The sequence below is a fragment of the Coffea eugenioides genome, chromosome 3, assembly GCF_003713205.1.
Source record: "Coffea eugenioides isolate CCC68of chromosome 3, Ceug_1.0, whole genome shotgun sequence".
In the NCBI taxonomy this organism is placed as follows: domain Eukaryota; kingdom Viridiplantae; phylum Streptophyta; class Magnoliopsida; order Gentianales; family Rubiaceae; genus Coffea; species Coffea eugenioides.
Window position 1 is genome coordinate 32452860 of NC_040037.1, and position 9082 is coordinate 32461941.

The following is a 9082-nucleotide window of genomic DNA, read 5'->3' on the forward strand; positions in this document are numbered from 1 at the left end:
TCAATCCAAACATGACCAAAATGATACTTTATATAATGATCTTATACTAACGATTCACAAGTAACTAATAAATAATATAGGAATAAATTTTGAAGCAAGTAAAATAAAAGATAACAGTAGATTAGGTACTTACTTGTTTAGGTTTCTGAAGAGGTGTATTCTAATTGGGATTCCAAGTGATCTTCAGAGTCTTTTCCCTATTCACCGAAATTCCTATTGTCTGATATTGAGAGACAATGAAAGAGATGGAAAGTGTCATAGTTTCATTTGATAAGTAGCAATATAGGTATTTTCTTTACAAAGTTTAGTTTTCCTTCTAGTAACCACCTTTCCACTATTAGACCAACTTCCCCATTTTTCTATCCACTATTTCAATAATTTCTTTTAAGCTAATAACTTTTTGTTATTCCTGAATTATTGTTATTGTTATTGTTGTTGTTGTTGTTGTTATAGATTGGAGAAAAAATATTTTGGGTTCAACATTCTACCCACTTTCAACAAAATTTCATCCTCTAAACTTACGTACCTTGTTAAAAAAGGTAAGGGTATTTGCTCTACATATCCTCTTCCAACTCCTACGTTGCTTTTCATGAGATATGATTTGTCCATTACGTCTTGACATAAGGTATTGTTCTTCTTTTTAGTACTTGGTTCTTGCAGTCCACGATTCTCAATAGAATTTCTTCTATTGGTAGATTTTCCTTTACCTCAATGGGTTGGTCTTCCAACACATAACTTGGGTCAGGCCCGTATTTTCGTAATTGAGAAACATGAAAGATTTTATGCACCCTTGATAATGAAGGTAGAAGGACCAACTGATAAGTTAGAGTCACAACCCTTTCAAGTATTTTGTAGGGTCCTATGTATCTAGGACTCAACTTGCTACTCCTTCCGAATCTCAGCACCTTTTTCATAGGAGATATCCTAAGATATACATTTTCTCTTGGTTGAAATTCCAGCGACCTTCTCTTCAAATTTGCCCAACTCTTGTTTCGATCCTACGTCGTTTTAAGTCTCTCATGAATAATATTCATCTTCTCAAGAGTTCTTTCAACTAGATTAGGATCGGTGATAAGTTTTTCACCCACTTTATCCTAATACAGTGAAGATCTACACTTTCACTCATACAATGTCTTAAATAAAGCCATGCCAATTCAGTTATGATAACTACTATTGTAAGAGAACTCTATCAACTTTACTAGTTTGTCCCAACTATCCAAGAAATCTAAAGCACAAGCTTGTTAACCATACCTGCAAGTTAATCTCAAATCTGTTCCCATACCTGCAAGTTAACCAAAACCTAGAGGTAAACCTTGAGCCTCGATCCATGACTATACTTGATGGACCCCTATGAAGGCAAACAATTTCTGATACATATATATATCGACCAATCTTTCCATAGCCAATCCTTTTGGCATTGGCAATAAATAGGTTGATTTTGTCAATCGATCAACTATAACCCAAATAGCATCATTATTAAAGTCCATCATCTCATGTTCCTATTTTCACTGTAGAATCTCTAAAGGTTACTATAAGCTGGTAGTTCTCCGATGCTCGACTTTAACTTATTGGCACACTAAATACTTAGCTACATATTTGGCTGTTTTTTGCTTCATTCATCAAAAATTTTTCTTCAAATCTTGGTACATCTTAGTGTTAGGATTGGCCCAGGAATAAACAAACTAAAGTTAGAACAAAATAGACAGTATAACCGACCATATAACGATTAGGCTGGAGACACCAGCCATATAATAATTAGGCGGTAAAACCGACCATATAAAAAAGGGTTGTGGCAACCCAATAAAGACAAACAATAAAGCAAATAAAAGACATAGAAGATTTACGTGGTTCGGTCAAATTGACCTACGTCCACAGGCGAGGGAGAAGCAATATTTCTACTATGAAGAAGAAATACAAAAGCAGTAGGAAAGTGGTTCCTAGGCCAATAAGGCATTTACAAAAGAGTTTAGAAAATATTCCTAAATTCAAAACAAGAAAGCCTAAAATATTTGACTAAATGGGCTAAATGACTCAAGAAACTAATAGCCCATATAACTCTCTTGAATGGTGCAATTGAAACTAACCCAAGGCCCCTATATTTATAGCCTTCAGCAGCCGACTTCTCCTTGGCATTGTTCGATGTGGGACGAAGCAAAATTCTTTGGTCAACAATTGCGGCTTCAACAAATCTCCACCTTGGTGAGTCCCTAACATCGATAATAATAAAACTGCTCCACCTTCTCCACATAAGCCCCAATGGGCCTAAATCACAAACAACGAACACCAACCAAGTCCAAGCACTGCTTGAACTTGTAAACTGGAAGAGGCTTCGTAAACATGTCAGTTGGATTGTCCTTCGTATTGATTTTCTGAATAAGGACTTTTCCTTCAGCAATGATATCCCGAATGAAGTAATACTTCACATAATGTATCATTGTGATAGTCAAAGTGCCATACACTTGACTCAACATCAAAATATAGTCAAGTGTATTCACTGTGATAGTCAAGTGTATGGCACTTTTTATCCATCTCAGCAAAATTTGCATCTGTCACATCCTCTGACTTTTTCTCGATTCCGTATATTGCTAGATCAACTCCGTCTTGAACCAAAATGGCCTCCATTTTGAGTTGCCACATCCCGAAATTGACATTCCTGTCGAATTTTTCGACAACTGTCTTTGTTATCCTCATTATTGCCACAAAATCTATAACTTGAAGCTTGTCTCAAAAAACTGATCAAACAAATATGCAAGTCTCGTGAGCAGGCCCCACAGGGTGAGCGGCCCCACGTGTTAAGCGGGCCCCACGGGGATGAACGGACCCACTTATCCTGTGGGGTCCGTTTATCTGTGGTAGTCAAAGTGCCATACATTATGTGAAGTATCATTTTATTCGGGATATCATTGTTGAAGGAAAGGTCCTTATTCAGAAAATCAATACCAAGGACAATCCAGCTGACATGTTTACAAAGCCTCTTCCAGTTTACAAGTTCAAGCAGTGCTTGAACTTAGTTGGTGTTCATTGTTTGTGATTTAGGCCCATTGGGGCTTATGTGGAGAAGATGGAGCAGTTTTATTATTATCGATGTTGGGGACTCACCAAGGTGGAGATTTGTTGAAGCCGCAATTATTGACCAAAGAATTTTGCTTCGTCCCACATCGAACAATGCCAAGGAAAAGTCGGCTGCTGAAGGCTATAAATATAGGAGCCTTGGGTTAGTTTCAATTGCGCCATTTAAGAGAGTTATATGGGCTATTAGCTTCTTGAGTCATTTAGCCCATTTAGTCAAATATTTTAGGCTTTCTTGTTTTGAGTTTAGGAATATTTTCTAAACTCTTTTGTAAGTGCCTTATTGGCCTAGGAACCGCTTTCCTACGGCTTTTGTATTTCTTCTTCATAGTAAAAATATTGTTCCTCCCTCGCTCGTAGACGTAGGTCAATTTGACCGAATCACGTAAATCTTCTGTGTCTTTTATTTGCTTTATTATTGTCTTTATTGGGTTGCCACAACCCTTTTTTATATGGTCGGTTTTACCGCCTAATTATTATATGGCTGGTGTCTACCGTCTAATCATTATATGGTCGGTTATACCGCCTATTTTGTTCTAAGTTTAGTTTGTTTATTCCTGAACCAATCCTAACACTTAGTTCTACTGATATAAATTAAAAACCTTGAGTTGTCTACTTCCTTTAATACTTGTTGCTTCAACTCTTCGTCTCTTGGCATACACAATCTACCTCTCGTCCTCAAACTACCATCATTTTTCAGTTCAAATCCATCAAAGGGTTCCACTTTAACCTTCTCCTTGATCTTGACAATCTTGGTATCTGAGTTCTGTGCCTCTCTAATTTATCTATCAAAGTGGGTGCAAGTACTAGGGCAGCTAGCACCTCAGCAGTAGAACTCTCCATTTTTCTTACTCAAAATCCTCCATCTATTCTTCCATTAAGGGTTCCCTTATGGTTTTTGACTTCCTACTCGGAGCATTAGCTACCTTATTTGCCTTGTTTGGGTGGTAACTAATCTTCAAATCATAATCCTTAATTACCTCTAGCCACCTCTTTTATTTCATATTCAACTCCTTTTATGTGAAAAGATACTTAAGGCTCTTATGATCCCTAAAAACCTCGTATTGCACCCTATATAGGTAATGCCTCCATATTATTAGAGTAAAAACTATAAGGAAACACTCAGTGGAAGAACATGTGGAGGATTTTGAGTTAGAAATGGTGAACTCTATTGTGACTTATCTACTTAGTCTAGTGTTGGCTGTATTCAAGGAAATTCTTTACATAAAAATATCTTATGTATTGATTGGTTACTATGGAACAACAATTCTATGGCATGTAAACCATTTTGGTTAAAGTTGAAGTTGGCTGTAAGTGGGATATCTGATGTTCAAAGGCTGAATTCTGTTTGGATTTTAAAGTTGATTTGTGAATCATAAAATGGACCCTTCATGTATGTGTAATTTGTACTAAACTCGGACCGATATTGCTTTGTCTAAAGTGCTATTTAAATTGGACTTCAAAATGGTTCAATTTAATTAGTCAATGTGTTTTACTAATAAGATCTCAAATGTAGGCGAATGAACAATTGTGTTGAAAAAGCCCCTATTTAACCTTACTAAGCTGGTACCTTTAGAAATGCTTATGCAATTACTAAATTGTGATTGATCAAGTTAATACGAGGACAACCTTTGTAATTGTATAACCAAAGTCCAGATTTTATGACGACATTCATTATCAATAAAAGGACTATCTTTACAAAGCACAAGAGTTAAGAAATGATCCCTAAAGTTCTAAAATAATCATGATAAAGCAATTAAAGTATTTTAAAATTTCTTTATGGCCCAAAAGGTTTAACAATTGACCGGTCTTGTATGAACTAGTTCTATTGGTTAAATCGAGTCCATCGTGTTTAGAATTAACCCAATGAAATATAATAATGTATTGAAATGCCCAAATCAATTAGAGCAAGTCGTTTTCATAAATTAGACTATTTTGAAAGCCCAACTCTGCTGTAATGACCCAAACTTAATTAGACTCCTTAAAGAATATTTTATTTTAAATGTCCAACATTATCATAAACATCAAGTTTTCATGTAAATTATGGTGGCAGTTTCGTCAAAGGAATTCACTCTGGGCTTCTTTTATGTACGATCACTATTTGAAGAATTGTCATCCGAATACATTTGTTGTTTGTAATAATGTGTCGTCTTTATGCCATCGTGTTTTTTTAGTTTGGGCAGAGATGCAGTTTGCGATCAAATAGGATGTTTGTTTGGGGGATTGTTCTTTTTGGTGGGATAATTGGTCGAGTTTGGGTCCGTTGGCTTGGTTGGTTGATCACCATGAGGAGGATTTTCAGGTTCATAATGTTTTTAGTACTGAAATCATTGATTTGGATGTTTTATCAATATTGCTTCCAAAGGACATTATTGTGCATTTGTGATCTGGTTTTTTCTCTTCTGGGTGGTCCAGATGTAATGACTTGAACTTCATCAAGTTCGGGTAATTTTACCATGAGCACAGTATATCATTTGGTAAGGATTTCCACCGTATGGTCGTATGTTTTTTCACATATTTGGAATGCCACATTACCGTTAAAAGTTTTATTTCTTTATGTGGTGTTTTCTTTAGTTTAAGCTACCTTGGGCAATATTCTTACTCGGTTTCATGTTTTTGGACCATCTAAGTGTCTTTATTGTTATGATCCGATCGTCGAGACGTTGGATCATGTGTTTGTTTCGTGATGTTTGGCAATCCAGGTATGGGAATATGTTGCAAAGCCTTTAGGTATTCATATGGCTTTTATTTTGGTTAGTGAATTATGTCAGGCTTGGTGGTTTATGAAGGTGGAGGGGGCTGCTATTAGATGGTTGATGCAGGTTACACCTCTACTTATTTTTTGGCATCTATGGAAAGCACGGAATAAGGCCAAGTTCGAGGGAATTTGTATAGATTCTTCTTGGGTTAGTGGAGGTATGGTTTATGAGGCGCGACTGCTTTGTTCTGTTTTGTTTCCAGGCAAGTTTTTCCTTTTGTCTTGGATGGATATAGTTAGTCAGCTTTCTAATTCTCCAGTTAATTTGGTAGCGCGGCTGGTGAGATGGAATTTTCCGGATGAAGATTGGATTAAATTAAATTTTGATGGTTCCTCAGATTTGGTAGCTGGGATTAGTGGTGGAGGAGGTGTGGCACGGGATTGTACTGGTGGTTTCTTGTTTGCTTTTTCGGATTCTTTTGGTAATTTTGATGCTTTGCGTGCCTGCTTTGGCTTTGTTGCGAGGGTAACAACTTTAAAAAAAGGCTGGTTTTGAAATTTTGTGAGTGGAAATGGATTCTACGATCATGGTAAATATATTAGCTAAAGGCATGACTATACCGGCTAGATTACGTCCAATTTATAGAGAGATTTGTAAGGCTTTACCTACTTCTGTTCAATTTACACATTGCTTTCATTATTGCGGATTCGCTGGCTGGATTTGGAGCTCGGACTTCAGCTTTTTATTTTTTTTTCTCTTCTTTAGCTGCCTGCCTGACAGTTACTAAGGGCTTGTTTAGCATGGAGAAAAAGGCTCTCATCCCTCTCTTGCGTTGTATTATTTCTACAATATTTAATAAAATGGATAGCCAAATCCACCCACCAGAGATGATTGGCGGTTTAGGAAAAAAAATTAACTCAAAAACTCTGTTTAAGTGCCCAAGTAAATTGAGAACCCAAATACAAATTTAAACAAGACTTTTTCATGAATGGATTTAACTCTAAGGCCAAGTTTAAACTCAAATTCGGTCTGAGCTAATGTAGGGCCGTTATATACTAGAATAGAATGTTTCCTTGTGAATATATGAATTAAGGCAATTTCTAAAATAAAAAAAAGGAAAAGTTTTCAAATCAGGATCCTTCTAAAAAAACTTTCTAAATTAGAATACATTCGGGAAAAAGATATAACTTTTCAAATTGGAAAACCTTCCAAAGAGGGAAACTTTCTAAATTAGAAAACTTTCTGAAAAAGGAAACATTCCATTTTAGAAAACTTGTCACTTTCTTTTTATAAAGGTTCAAACATGTTTTCTAAGGTTATTCAAGATAGAAATGAGCATTTTAAGAATAGAGCATATGGACTAATTAAGGTATATATGACACTAGTTATCTGTTAGAAATGAGTTCAAGGGCACGTTAAAGCTCTTTATTTTATAAAATGAAATGATATGATTGATATGTTTTATGATTTTCAAGAATTTTCTATAAATGTGTTCATATCATGTTATGTGTTTTCATGCCACCTCTAGACCCTATGGAATTAAGTGTTACGATGGCCGAAATCTACTTAAGTGTATACAAATCACTCTCAACGAAATATATATATATATATATATATATGTAATAGATGAAAAATATGCCTACTGTCTTTATTTAATGTATGCATGTGGTATTGTGTGATCAAATTTGCAAATGTATACCATATGTATATAGTTATATGATTCGACAAGGGAGTGAGTTCTATTTACTGGGCGGTCGTCGCTCAATCCTCATTCATTATTTTCTTCCAGATCAAGAAAGCAAGATCATCTACGTTTAGAAGATAAGAGCAAGGTAAAAAGATAGACGTTTTCATTCTGGAAGGATAGTGTAAGGTGTTGAGTAGATGTATGGATTCGAATATAGCATGTATTTCTTTAGTATTTTCAAGTTTTAAGTTTTAGTAAATTTTTATGAGTTATGAGCATGATATATTGTATTTGTGAGAGTAAGGTCTCATCGATACGGTGTGCAACATCACAAATCCGATCCAGAAACCCAAATTTGATGCGTGACACCTTTGCCCTCCAAGTATTGGGGGAAAAAGAAAAAGACTTATGCGATCACATCCTAGTAGCAAAAAAGTCCGTCTGGGCATGACATATCCAATTCTCATCACACAATATCAATCAGTGATCAACTTGAGGACCTCCCTTCATTTGATTGTCTTTTTTTTTTTTTTTTAAACGAATAGTATCCTTTTATTACCAACAATTGAACACATATGAAGGAGGGAACAAACCCCCAAAGACCTGAAGATTACAACCAGAACACACCCTAAGCCTCATCAATTACCCAACGAACCCCCGGCACTCCACGCGTGTCAAGAATAATCGAAGCCCGAACTAATGCCGATAGTTGCTGAAACTGATCATACACCCGGGTGCCTCCAGCCCCTATAGCTGCTAGCCTATCCGCAGAAGAATTGGCCTCGCGGAAAATATGTGAGAATGAAGCCGAAAAACCTTGCAATAAATCTCTAACTTTCCTCAATGTATTGCATAATGGCCACTTAGCTATTACCCCCGAGCCAACCAGCTGCACCAACGTTTTGGAATCCACCTCGACTAGTGACGGACAAAGCCCCCGTTGATGACACAACTGCAAACCACACAGCAGAGCCATACTTTCTGCCTCCAACACAGCCTGATCTCCAAATTCTTTGTAAAAAGCAAAAATCAATTTTCCCTGACTATCGCGCAACAGACCACCACCCGAGGCCCTACCACAATTCACGCTGGCGTCCGAGTTGAGCTTAAGCAGCCCCAGCGGAGGTTTCTCCCAGGCAACCGCACAAGGGATTCCCCTCCGCGGAGAGACCTTAATAGATCTTAGCAACTCGCAATCCGCATCCCCTGTAAAGTGCGCCCGACGAAACTTACCTGCCCTTCCAAGCTGTTCTAAAAAATAGTCCACCTCGCAGAGTATCTTGCCGACCTCCCATCGCAGGCCCTGATAGCGCTCCTGGTTCCTGGCTAGCCAAAGGAACCAGCACACTACAATTGGCATGACTACCCGAATGTGATCCTTCGCAGAGGAAACTGAAGTAAAGTGCCAAGAGACAAATACCGACGCCATACTCGAGCAATTACGCAAATGAAAACCAAAACGGCCAGACACTCTCCGCCACACTTCCGATGCAACCGGGCCAGTCAAGAAAACATGCAAAAGAGCCTCCTCCGCCTGGTAGCAACACCCGCACCGAGAAGGCAAAGCCAAACCCCGACAACGCAACGTCATATCCAGAGGGAGGAAATTACGCACCAATCTCCAAGC

General features: G+C 37.4%; 1 long non-coding RNA gene across 1 annotated transcript; it reads left to right on the forward strand.

Moving 5' to 3' along the window:
- The first annotated feature begins 453 nt into the window (after positions 1–453).
- Positions 454–6398, forward strand: LOC113767050. Its single transcript, XR_003467846.1, has 3 exons — positions 454–539; positions 5253–5371; positions 5485–6398. It is a non-coding gene; the product is annotated as an uncharacterized LOC113767050 (long non-coding RNA).
- The last annotated feature ends 2684 nt before the right edge of the window (positions 6399–9082 follow it).